Raw genomic sequence first — 13,408 nt, forward strand, 5'->3', positions numbered from 1 at the left:
ACAGAGTTACAGAGAGAGGTCGAGACAGGGAGTGAGGTCTTCCATCTGCTGGTTCACTCCCCAAATGGCCACAATGGCCTGAGCTGTGCCAATCCAAAGCCAGGAGCTTCCTCCGGGTCTCCCACACAGGTGCAGCGGCCCAAGGACTTGGGCCATCTTCCACTGCTTTCCCAGGCCATAGCAGAGAGCTGGATCAGAAGAGAAGCAGCCAGGACTAGAACCAGCACCCATATGGGATGCCGGCGCTTCAGGCCAGGGCTTTAACCCGCTGCGCCACAGTGCCAGCCCCGAGATGCGATTACTTTTGTGACTACTCTCTGTCCACAGCAGGATCAGATACACATGTAATAGCTCCAGGGTGAAGCCACATTCACACAGATTGTCAATCAGCACCAATCATCTACACAGAACCTACAATATGCTGCTGTAAGCTGTTAAAAATAAACAAAGCTTTGGAGCCGGCACTGTGGCATGGTGGGTTAAGCCATTGCCCATGATGCCAGCATCCCATATGGGTGCCAGTTTGTGTCCTGGCTGCTCCACTTCCAATCCAGCTCCCTGCTAATGTGCCCTGCATCCACATAGGAGACCTGGATGAAGCTCCTGTTTCCTGGCTTTGGCCTGGCCCAGCCCTGGCATTTTGGCCATTTGGGGAGTGAACCAGAGGATGGAAGCATTCCCTCTCTCTCTCTCTCTCTCACTCCCTCTCTAACTCTGCCTTAGCTGTCAGAAAAGTCTGCTGTTTTGTTCAAGTCTTTATAGGCCAAGTTTGGGGCCTAATTGACAAGAGGCCTCAGAGAAGCCTGTCTAGAATTTGACCAGAGAGGCAGAAGGGTCTTTTACAAAGTAGAGTCAGCTCAGGTCACTCCATGGCTGCAAACCTCCCAGCACTTTCCCCTCTGTCCAAAGCACAGCTCCCACTTTCTGGCCATGGAGAGAATCTGTATCAGAGATGAGAGGTGGGATGAAGAGAGGGTGCAGAAAGCCCCGAGTCTCTCCTCTCTGCCATTACTTACTCCTTCCTCTGGATCATTGGGTTTTTATTAGCCTGAACACTATGCAACATTATGGCTTGGGGAATGTGTCACTTCCTCCAGGAAGGCCTCTCTGACTTCCAGCCTGCCAGACCAGCTTAAGCTCCCCTAGCATCCTTGCATTGCTGTGCTGTGCCCTTGCCACCTTAAGTTGAAAGCCAATTTGTTTATGTGCTTGCTTCCCCACTGGCTCAGGAGGTCTGGGCCTTACCCACTTTGGGCACACTGTTCGCACACGCATGTTCTGCAGGAGTGGCCTGGTCCCATCATCTGAACACGCCGCACACCGCTGTGGTCTTCCGCCCATTCTCCACCTAGAGGGCTGGAGCACTCTCTGCCAGAGGTCAGCCAGCTCAAGCCACACCCCTGCCTCAAACCCTTCTGCGGCTTTCCATTGGCACGAAGAATAAACCCCAACTTTCTTGCTGTGGCTGTAAGGACCTGCCAAGTCCGGCCCTGTTCTCTGTGCGTGGTGCCCCCGCCCCTCTGACCCAGCTCGCAGTCTATTCTCCAAGCACCAGCTAGTTTTCCCTGGAGCCTTCACTCTTGCCCACTCTGCTTGCGACGCTCTGAGTCACAGCGGAGCCCCGGATGTCACCTCCTTAGCGAGAGACCTACCCCGGCCACCCAACCATTCTCTCTCACAGCATCTCCATAGCCCTCTTGACACACTGCAGTTATTTATTACTATATTTTTGTCTCCACCTCCAGCCTGGGAACTTCATGAGGGCAGCGATCTTGTCCATCGTGGTTGCCACTGCGTCCCCAGCACAGGGAATTGCGGAATCGCTTTCTCCCCAGGAGTCAGTCGACTCCGCACGCTGGAAGGGTGCAGGCGGTGGCCTCCGGGGTGCCCGGAGTGACAGACGGTTCGGCTGCAGGCCCCGCCCCCAGCCCCGCCCGTGTCCTTGTCCGTCCCCGCGGGTTTCTATAAAGTTCATTTGGCCGCCGCGCGCAGGCTTCTGGGAGCGGCCAGCCTCGGCCAATCAGGAAGCGCGGCCGAGCGGCGCGAGAAGCGGCGGCCGCGTTCTCCAGCCCGGACTCGAGCGGCGGACACGGCTGTGGGGCCAGGTGAGCGTGTGTCTGGTCGCGTCCCGCCGACGCGCTGTTTGTCCTTGAAACCGGGACTTGGAAGCTGGGCGGAGTCCCGTCTGCACGCCCGAAGCCATGCTGCTCACACTTCCCGTTCTCCGCATGGCAGCCGGCACGCCTGACGCCCGCCACACAGCGGCTCGTGGGGCCACCCGCTAGGTGTAGCGTGGGACTGCGCCCCGGGAGTGCCTTTTGTGTGCCCTCTCGGCGGGTGCAGAGCCTTGGCCTCTGACCTTCCGGCCCCACCTCGGCGCTCTGCCGCGGCGCCACGCCCCCGCGCCACCCCCACCCGGCCCCGCCGGGCCACCCGGCCCGACTGCGGTCCTGACAGCTGCTCCCTACTGGCTTGCTCGCTGCTCTCCGCCGGTGCGGTGGGGAGGGGCCTTTGGGGCCGGAGAGACGACCCCGTGAGCCTCTCCTAGCCTTGAGCTTGTTGCTGTGCTGGCGTCCGAGGGGATGCCAATGATTGGAACCGGGAGTGGCTGACCTTTCTCGGGGCTAGCCGCGGCCTCTCTGGTCCTTGGTCAGAGTTTGGGCGATCCTTTGATAGAGCCGTTTGCCCCTCTGTTTTTTCTTGTTTGGCGGAAGTGTCTTGCAGCACAAGCAACGGTTACTTTTTGTATGGTGCCCGGGGTGGGTGGGGCAGGGTCTGAGAGGGCATCCATCCTGCAGCATCCTAGCTTTTTCCTCCCTTCCCCCTTTCTTGTCTTTCTCCATTGTGCATCTGCATGTGTGAAATTCTCACTTTTCATGCAGAGTGATCCTGTCCAACTTGAAATATCTACATATTAGGCTGGTAGAGCCCATATTTATGTCTCTAGCCCCGGCCTTGCTCTGACCTCTATCCAGCTGCCCTCTTCCTGTTTCCACTGAGAGGGATGATAAAGGACTCAAATTTACATGCCAAGGAAGGACTGGGTGAGCTCCCCTCTCTCTGCCATCTTCCCCTCTTCTGTCCTTTGATTCATCCTTGATTGCTCTCTCTCTCTTTTAAAAATTTTATTTACATTCATTTTATTGGAATGCAAAGAGAGAGAGAGCCAGACACACTGGTACCCCCCCCCCCCCCCCACCATGCCTGCAACCAGGGCCGGGCCAGGCCAGGCCAAAGCCAGAAACCCAGAACTGAATCCAGATCTCATGTTGGTGGCAGGCCCAACTGTTTGAGCCTAATCTGCTGCCTCCTAGGGTGCGCATTGGCAGAAGGCTGGATGGAAGGCAGAGGTACCAGCACTTAAATCAGGCACTCTGATATGGAATGTGGGCATCCCAGGTGGTATCCTAACCCCTGTACCAAACACATGCCCCATGGCTACTCCTTTTCCCCGCCCAGTGCTTGTCACCACCTCCTCTCACCTCGAAGAGCTTCCTGTTTGATCCCCCTTCTTCTGCTCTGGCCCCTGTTTTCATTATGGTGGTTTTAAAAGGGATCCTTTTACAACACAGATCATCAGAGAAGGTCACCCCTATACTTAAAAAATTATCTGAGGGGTCCCCATGTCTCTAACAGACTCCTTACAGTGAGCTGTCAGGCCTTGTGTAACTTCATGCTGTTACTTTCCAGTTCTGTTTTCTGTTTCCCTCCCCTTCCATATGTCAGATACGCTTTGGCGTCAGGGCCCTTTGTGCCTGTGGGTCAGTCTCCACGTGGCCTGCTCTCACATACTAGTGTAGCTTTCCCCACTGACTGCCTTCACTGCCTTAGTTGTTCTTAGTGCTTACGTTTGGATCATGCGTCTTGTCTGTTGTTTACCTTTTCCTCTACAATGTCAGTGAGGAGATTTTTCTCCAGTTTGTTCCCTGATGCATCTCCAGCACCTAGACCTGGCACAGGTGCTCTGTATGTGTGAAATAAATGAGTGCGTCTGCTGCTGTTAGAAGCTCATGGATACGGTGGATACGGTGGTGAGTGAGACAGGCTGGCCCTCGTCGTGCTGATGTTTACGAAGGACACCATCAGTAAGACTGGGACTTGGAAGCAGGATTGTTTTTTAAAAGGAGGACAGGGATATTTTAACATATACCTGATTGAAATGAGAGAGCAAGTCATGGGAATATTCAAGAGCCTTCCTGGCAGTGGAATCGCAAGTGCAAAGACCTTGAGGTGTGAAGAGTCGGAGATGTGAGCTTGAACACCTGAACCTGCTTCTCAGTGGACTGAAGTGTGTAAGGCAGAGGGAAAGATGTGCCAGGGATGGGGAGGGGTCAGAGCAAAGATCTGGTGAGAGGGCCAAGGTGTGCTCTGGGAATAGGTCACTTTAATTCTGCAAACATGTGTCTGGTACCTGTGCTGTGCCAGACTTGGCTGCTGATGAGTCAGAGCTGAGTGTCTGTGGACCTTTCTTACAGGATTTGCCATCTTGAGAGGGAGAGGTACAGCGGAAGAAATAATCACAGGAAACACTACAGAAGGTTCCCATTGGTGTGGGAGGGAGTTGGGGTGGGTCTGCCTGGGCCAGCTGACTTGCTAGTGTATGTAGGAATTCCCCGTGTGACAAGCTGGGGATGGAGATCTGTGCCTCTGGCATGAAGGAAGGAAACAGCATGAGGTCCCCCAGCGAACATAGAATTGCTAGGGTTCGGTTGGCAAAGGTGGTAAGAGTGGTGTACTATTAGTCATCGTTTTGTTGCTACAATGAAATACCTGAGGCAAGCTACTTTTATGAAGGAAGGTGTTCACAGTTCAAGGCTGGGCATCCCGCTGGTTTGTCAGTTGGTGGTGGCGTTCTTACTGGCAGAGTCCTGAGGTGTACAAGCATCACATGGCAAGAGGGAGCACAGGCAGATCATGGATCACTTGGCGAGCCAGGTAGCAGAGTGGAGGCTGGGCCCAAGTCAGCTGTTAAGCACTCCTGTGGGACAGCCGCCTTCTGAGGGCATGCCCCCAGTGACCCAAGCCCCACCTCCAATCACCATAATTGGATTAAGTTTCTGTGCTCCTTGTACCATCAGCTTTTTTTTTTTCTTTTTAAGATTTAATTATTTGAAAGGCAGACTAGGAGAGAGACAGAGAGGTCAGTCTTCCATCTGCTGGTCCACTCCCCAAATGGCCACAACGATCAGAGCTGGGCCAGGCTGAAGCCAGGAGCCGGAAGCTTCATCTGGGTTTCCCAAGTGTGTGCAGGAGCCCAAGCACTTGGGCTGCTTTCCCAGGCCATTTGCAGGGAGCTGGATCGGAAGTGGAGTAGCCAGGACTCGAACCGGCACCCATTATGGGATGCCAGCATTGCAGGAGGCGTCTTTACCTGCTGTGCCACAAAGCCAGCCCCTGTACCATTACCTTACCACTCATGTAAGTCTAAAGTCTTGCATGAGTTTGGAAGTCATATCCCATTCAGACCATAGCAGGTGGCAGTGGCTGGTAGGTACCCAGTATAGCTGTGTCAAAGCATGATCACTTTGTCCTGGGGGAACTGGAAGGCATTCCTGATGGACTTAATGCAGGGGACCATTTCAGTCTTTTTAGAAAATTTATTTATTTTTAATTTTAAACGGAGAGTCAGAGACACAGAGAGATTTTCCGTCCACTGTTTTCACTCCCTAAATGCCCACAACAGCTGAGGATGGACCAGATCAAAGTCAGGAACCTGGAACTCATTCCTGCTCTCTCCTGTGTGGGTGACAGGACACAAGAACTTTAGGCATCATTGGCCGCCTTCTAGGGTGTGCACTAGCAGTGAGCCGGAAGCAGGAGTGGAGCCAGGACTCCAGCTCAGTCACTACAATGGAAGATGCAGGCCTTCCAAGTGGTGTCGTGATGCTGCCCTGAACACCTGCCCCAGGAGAGCATTTCAGAAAGACTGCCTGGGCTGTGGGGAGGGTAGGTTGGAGGAATGAGAAGGCCTAGACTGTTGAGGTACTCAGGAAAAAGCAGGAGGGTTAGAGCAGGGCACGAGATGGGGTATAAATTTGTGAAAGGTTTGAGAGGCAGACTTGGAGATTCGCTGGATGTTCAGGAGGGGGAAGCAGAGCCTGAGGTGACTGGAAAGTGGTTTCTGGCTGACTTGCGGGGTGCTAATTGAGTGGGACCCAGGAGGAGAAAGCAGTGGCGGTGGCTGCTGTGTCTGAGACAGAAGTGATGAGTTTGGTTTGGATCGTGGGTAGTTTACAGATGTAAATGGCAGGTAGAGAGTTGGAAATATTGGCCTGGGAAATGAGTTGGGTCAGACATAGAGATATGGGAGTCACTTCTATTTCATAGGTTAGAGTCCTCTTAGCTTATTTATTTGACTTATATTATTGTCTATTAATACCTGTGTTCCTTCTCCCCAGAATAGCTCAAAGCTTGAAGTGCTTTGTAGTTTACAGTTTTTTTTTTCCCCACTGCCCCAAGAGTGCTCTCAAACAGTAACTCCGTCATCAACACGCAGTTGCTGATTGAGAGAATAATCTTCTCCAACCTTGCCAAAAATGTCAAGTGACTCCTTATTTTCTTTTTTTTTTTTTTTTTGGACAGGCAGAGTGGACAGTGAGAGAGAGAGACAGAGAGAAAGGTCTTCCTTTGCCGTTGGTTCACCCTCCAATGGCCGCCGCGGCCGGCGCGCTGCAGCCAGTGCACCGTGCTGATCTGATGGCAGGAGCCAGGTGCTTCTCCTGGTCTCCCATGGGGTGCAGGGCCCAAGCACCTGGGCCATCCTCCACTGCACTCCCTGGCCACAGCAGAGAGCTGGCCTGGAAGAGGAGCAACCGGGACAGAATCCGGCGCCCCGACCGGGACTAGAACCCGGTGTGCCGGCGCCGCTAGGCGGAGGATTAGCCTAGTGAGCCGCGGCGCCGGCCTTCCTTATTTTCTAACTTTTTATGTTGGTCTGTAAGATCCACTGGCGTTATAGTCCCATCTTCCTTGCTTCTTACATTTAATTGACAATATTGAGTCTCTCCATTGTGCGAGGTACCCGTTGTCCAGTGAACTGGAGGTGGAGATTGTGGGCAAACAGAACAAGCTTCCCAGGCTTAGGAAGCTTACGCCTGTTACGAAACAGACAGTAAGTGAGCAGATAGCCAGATGATGCCAGGTATTGCTAAATGCTATCAAGGAGATTAAAAAAAAAAGAAAAGGAAAATGTGGTAGAGTGGACAGTTTCTTTAGAAGGGAGACCTTTGAGTAGAAACCTGCGTGAAGAAAGGGGATGAGCTGTTCAGGGAGGAAGGTTCCTGCAGCCGCAGAGGAATCACTGACCGCCAGAGCCCCGAGGCAGCCATGTTTTTAGCAGGATCAAGGCAAGAGTGATTGCAGAAGGGATTGTGGCAGGGGACTGAGCCTGTAGGCTTCACAGCACAAGGAAGGGACTTTGGGTTTTATTCTGTGGAGTGGGAGCTCTTGGAGCGCTGAGCTTTTGATTTTTATTTTATTTGTTTGAAAAGCAAAGACAAAAGAGATTTGAAAGGAGAGACATAAAGATCTTCTATCAACTCTCACTCTGCAAATGGTCACAATGGCCAAGGCTGGGCCAGGCCAAAACCAAGAGCCAGGAACTTCATCCAGGTCTCCCACGTGGGTAGCAGGGGTCCAAAAACTTGGGCCAACTTCCACTGCTTTCCCAGGGCACATTAGCAGGGAGCTGGATCAGAAGTGAAGTAGCTGGCACTCAGACCTGGGATGCCAGCATTGCAAGTCACAGCTTAACTTACTGTGCCACAATGATGGCCTTTGGTTGAGCTTTTTGAAAGGCTGATGCCATTGGAGGGTGAACCAACGGCAAAGGAAGACCTTTCTCTCTCTGTCTCTCTCTCTCACTGTCCACTCTGCCTGTCAAAAAAAAAAAAAAAAAAAAAAAGATAAATGAAAGGCTGATGCTCTCTGTTATGTGGATAACAGATTGGGGAGTGGTAGGGAACAAGGTAAGAACAGAGAGACCAGCCAGAGACCGGATCACTCAGAGTGGTGCACGAGAGTGGCTTGGACTAGAGTAATCATGATGGAAGAACAAAAAGTGTTTGTAACTCATATATATATATATATATATATATATATATATATAATGTATATATAATATGTAATATATAATATTAAATATTAAATATATAGATTAAACATATATAATATATAATATTAAATATATTAGATTTATTCCTTTATTTGAAAGTCATTACACAGAGAGAGGAGATGCAGAGAGAGAGAGAGAGAGAATCACTTCCCAGTCGGCCGCATCGGCCAGAGCTGCACTGATCTGAAGCCAGGAGCCAGGAGCTTCTTCCAGATCTTCCACACAGATGCAGGGGCCCAAGGACTTGGGCCATCTTCTACTGCTATCCCAGGCCATAGCAGAGAGCTGGGTCGGAAGTGGAGCAGCCAGGACCCGAATGGGCACCCATATGGAATGCCAGCACCGCAGGTGATGGCTTTACCCACTACACCACAGTGCCGGCCCCTATATTTGTTTTAAGAATAAAATTTAGTGTAGACATGTGAGAGTAGGAAAGAAGTCAAGAACAATGCTGAGTTTAGGCCTGAGCAACTCTGAGCAGGAAGGTGCCATTTTCTTACATGAGAAAGACAGGAAAGGAGTGGATTCGCCTCCTAGAGGACTGCCATGAGGCTGGCATTAGGTCAGATGTTTATGTTAACTCAGATGGTTAATGCACCCTGTGGGGACACATGCACAGCCAGAGCTTAAGAAACAGGGCTTTTGTTATTCCTGTTGCCACTGATAGGAACTCTTCCATTGTCAGCAAATAAATATATGGAGTAGAAAGGAATTTAGGGGAAATTTCTGTAGGATGGATGTTGAGGAAAACCATTTGGCCCTTGTATTCATCTGTTTTCCATTCCTACAATGACATACTGAGGCTGGGTACTTATAAATGAAAATAGCTTTATTTAGCTCACAGCTTTGGAAGCTGAAAGTACAAGATCAGAGAGCCCCAAAGATTGGTTCCTTTGATGAGGAACACATGATGGATGGTGGCTTGGTGGGAGTGCTTGCCAGAGGGCGAGATCAGACACTAAGAGTGGGAAAGGGCAGGTGACAAGCTCCCATCACCCTAACACTGGCACACTGAGGACCAAGCTTCTAACACATGACCTTTTAGGGAACACACTCAAACCATGTCCAAACCATTGCAGCAGGCAGGACTTGAGCTGATGTTAATAATAATAGCTTGGCCTGGGATAGCAGTAGAAGATGGCCCAAGTCCTTGGGCCCCTGCACCCTCGTGGGAGACCCAGAAGAAGCTCCTGGCTCCTGGCTTCAGATCGGCGCAGTTCCGGCCATTGTGGCCAATGGGGAGTGAACCATCGAATGGAAGACCTCTCTCTCTGCCTCTCCTCTCTTTGTGTAACTCTGACTCTCAAGTAAAAAAGAAAAATAATAATAGTTAGTGCTTATTGAATAGTTCCTATGTGGCTGGTAAGGGGGGCATGTAATTTTTATTTTTTTTATTTTACAGATGAAGCTGAAAGGAAGGAATTATCTTGCTCCAGGTCACCCAGCTGGCTAGAGCTCAGGTGCCTTGGAGGGTTGGGTAGGTCTAGTTTGGGAAAAATAATGAGCAAGGGCCAAGCAGGAGAAGGATGGTAGGCACAGAACAGGGGACTTGTGCACAGGCTTTAGGGAGTCAAAAGCAGTGCCTCATCAGGATTCTTGTGAGTGGGAGCCAGTGAGGACTTTAGAGGAGGAACAACAGTAGGAAAATGATGTCAGAAAGCTTAAAGTGGTCTCAGAAAGTAGTGGAACATGGGGTGGGAAGGGCTAGAAAGAGAGACCGTGTTCAAGCATCTAACAAGGACTTGGGCTTAAAGAAATGAAAGTGTGCCCCTGTGTTATGAAGGATGGAAGCAGCAATTAGAGGACATTGCAGTTAGTATCCCTTGTTATCTGTTTATGTAAAGAGATTTTGAATAGTGACTTTGGAGAGTGAGGGATCGTTGGGTATTGTCTGAATCTATACTGTATATTTTGTTTCCTCAGTTTTTGTTACAGAGTAGCAATAGGAATAAAGAGGAATACCTACCTGCTTGCCCTCAAGAGCTGTCTCTACATGTGTTTGGTTTCTGTGTCTGGAGAGTGGGGGTGCACCTGTAAGTAAATGATCTGAAGTCACACACAGATGCAGAGGAGAAGGCTAGACTATATCCTGAGAGAGGGAAGCCAGGGAGCGGAGGTGGAGGAGATGGGGAGACAGCCAGTAGTGGTGGTGGTAGTTGGCGGTGGATAAGTGCATTTTGACACACAGTAGGTGTGGATGTGACAGATATGTGCTTGAGAGGAAATGCACAGGCGAGACTTGGAAACTCCAGGCTGGAATTTGAGTGCAGGGGAATGGGAGTGGATTTTACAGTCATTGTCATCGAGGAGTTGAGACAGCAGTCTGAAATGAGGAATGTTGAGCAGTTTAAAAATGAGCAAGTTATTAGAATTACATAAGATATAATTATATATTCCACATGTTCTCATGGAAACAGATTCAGATGACATATGTATAAAATGAAAAGTAGGTGCAGGTGTTTGGTGTAACTGTTAAGGTACTGCTTTGGGACATCTGCTTCATATGTCAGAGTGCTAGGCTCAGATCCTGGTCTGCTTCCAATTTCATCTTCCTGCTGAGGAGCACCCTGGGAAGGCAGCAGGTGATGGCTCAAGTACTTAGGTCCCTGCCACCCACGTGGGAGACCTGGATTGGGTTTCTGTCTCCTGGCCTCAGTATTGTGGGCATTTGGGAGTGAACCAGCTGATAGGTGATTTCTATCCATCTGTCTCTCTGCCTTTCAAATAAAATAAAAATAAAGAAGTAAAATGAAAAGTAAAAGTCTCCCAACACTCAGCTTTGCTCTGTAGAGGTAATGCTGTTAAGTTTCTTTCTATGTTTGTGTTGTTCCTTGCTATTCCTTCTAAAAACTATCTGTGAACAAACCTTACGTGTGTAGCTCAGTGGATTTTTTCTTTTTTTTGGACAGGCAGAGTTAGTGAAAGAGAGAGAGAGACAGAGAGAAAGGTCTTCCTTCCATTGGTTCACCCCCCAAATGGCCGTTATGGCCTGTGTACTGCGGCTGGTGCGCCGCACCGATCTGAATCCAGGATCCAGGTGCTTCTTCCTGGTCTCCCATGCAGGTGCAGGGCCCAAGCAGTTGGGCCATCCTCCACTGCCTTCCCAGGCCACAGCAGAGAGCTGGACTGGAAGAGGAGCAACCGGGACAGAATCCGGTGCCCCGACCGGGACTAGAACCCAGGGTGCCGGCACCGCAGGCGGAGGATTAGCCTATTGAGCCGTGGCGCCGGCCAAGCTCAATGGGTTTTTATGTATGTATTCTCTCATATGACCACTGTCCATATGGAGGTACAGACTATTTCCACTACCCTGATGTCTTAGCTCAGGCTACTATAAAGTACCATCAATTGGGTTGTTTAAACAACAGAAATTCATTTCTCACAGTTTTAGAGGCTGGAGATCTGACGCCCTGGTGCCAGCATGGTTGGGTTCTGGTGAGGGCTGTCTTTTTGGCTTGCCCTTGCAGAGGGCTGCCATCTTGCTGCTCACTTGGTTCTCATATAGCCTTTCTTCAGGGTGTGTACCCAAAGCTGGTGGCCAGAGAGGTGGTGTGTTTGGGAAGATGGGAAGCACATTCTCTGGTTTCTTTTCTTACAAGGGCACTAATCCTATTCAAAGGACCCTGTCCCCACCATCTAAATCTAATTATCCCAAAGGCCCCATCTTCAAATGTTAGGATTAGGATTTCAGCATACGGCCTTTGGGGGGGGACACAATTCAGTCCAGTTCAGTCCTGAAAAGTTCTGTTGTGCTCCCTCTCCTTCAGTACTTCCTCTACACCTTCAAGGATACCAGTATTCTGACTTCTAGCACTATGCATTAGTTTTTTCCTGTTAAAATCTATGTATAAACAGAGTCACACAGTGTGTCTTTTTGTTTGTTTGTTTTTTGTTTTTTGTATCTGGCTTCTTTAGTTCATTATGACTGCAGAATTTATCCATGTTGTTCCTTGTAGGTGTTGTTCTATCTTTTCCATTCTGTGTGGTATGCCAAGGTATACTATACTACCACAAAAATCTCAGATGAGATAATTCTGTATAGACAGTGGTCTTAAAATTATTTGGGGGAGGCGGGGAAAGACTTTTGTTAGAACCTGAGAGTGGACAGGGAGTAGGAGTTCAGCCTAGTTAAGATGCCTGCATCCCACATTGAAGTGCCTGTATTCGGCTCCTGGCTCTGGCTCCTGGCTCCTACCACTGCAAACCCTGGAGGACAGTGGTTATGGCTCAAGTAATCATGTTCCTGACATCCCCTTGGGGATGCTTGGGTTGTGTTCCTGGCTCCTGGCTCCAGCTCTAGTCCAGCCTCAGCGCTGTGGGCATTTGGGGAGTGAATCAGAGCATAAGAGATGTCTCTCTCATAAATAAAAAACACCTTTGAGGTTTTGGGTCAAACGATTCTTAGTTGTAGGCTGTGCTGTGCATTGCAGGATGTTTAGCAGTATCCTTGGTCTCTACCTCTAGATGTCAGTAGTGTGTACTTCCTTCCCCCATGTTCTGACAACCAAATATGTCTCCAGTTATTGCTAAATGTCCTCTGAGGGTCAAAGTCAACCTCACCTGAGAGCTGCTGGTTTGGAGAGAAGCTCCAGAACCAAAGGACGTTGAGGGCCGATTTGCTTCTCTGTCGCTGTTTGTGCTGGTTATAAGATGGGCCAGTGTTGTTCCTAAGGTTCTGTGTACAGGTAATTTCTGGAACCACGAAGTGGGGCTATTCCTTCTAAGGAAGCATTAAGTAGCATAATATGGGATGAAAATTTCATGCATTTATAGATTCTTCATGGTGAGCCAGCGCTAAGAAGTTGCCAGAGCAACCCGCTTCTCTCAGTAGTATGAAAGTGGGATCCAGAGAGGATCCAGTCCTGGAACCAGAGGGCTGCTGTAGGGTGGGGCCAGCCTGGAGTCCATAGCTCTTCCTTCCCTGGCCTGCTAGACCATACAGCTAAGAGTTTATCAGAAAGTTCCCTTTGTGGATGATTTATGTTTCTAGGTGATGCCAGGTTACTCCCTTGCTCACCGAGGGTGAAATAGCACACCTGATATTTTACATATCAGGGAAGCTGACAGGGACCTTGCAAACACTGAGTCATCTAGAGCAGTTCTGCTCCTAAACCACCCAGGTCTTTATCTTCTGTCTGGGCTAATTTATTTTAGTTCTTTGTTTTCTCTAGAACTCTACCTTCTGAGTAATGTTGAGGCCTAATTCTCTTTTATTTAGTCTCACAGGACTGTAAAGAATTACCTGACAACAAATTTGTTATCATCTTTTCCCTTCTTCCAGAGGTGTCTGAATCA

The 13,408-nt window shown here is 49.8% G+C and overlaps 1 protein-coding gene across 2 annotated transcripts in view; it reads left to right on the plus strand.

The window, feature by feature from the left end:
- The first annotated feature begins 2,018 nt into the window (after positions 1-2,018).
- Positions 2,019-13,408, plus strand: part of NUP93 (nucleoporin 93) — a 122,226-nt gene continuing 110,836 nt past the window's right edge. The window contains exons 1-3 of one of the 2 annotated variants that reach the window (XM_089319750.1): positions 2,019-2,105; positions 9,516-9,573; positions 10,037-10,146. The gene's annotated coding sequence lies outside the window, so the exon portion shown is untranslated. The remainder of the gene's footprint in view (positions 2,106-9,515; positions 9,574-10,036; positions 10,147-13,408) is intronic. The other variant, XM_008257320.5, reaches the window with a different exon arrangement.

Source organism: Oryctolagus cuniculus, chromosome 18, assembly GCF_051225735.1.
Source record: "Oryctolagus cuniculus isolate XC-2025 breed Fujian yellow rabbit chromosome 18, ASM5122573v1, whole genome shotgun sequence".
Taxonomy (NCBI): Eukaryota; Metazoa; Chordata; class Mammalia; order Lagomorpha; family Leporidae; genus Oryctolagus; species Oryctolagus cuniculus.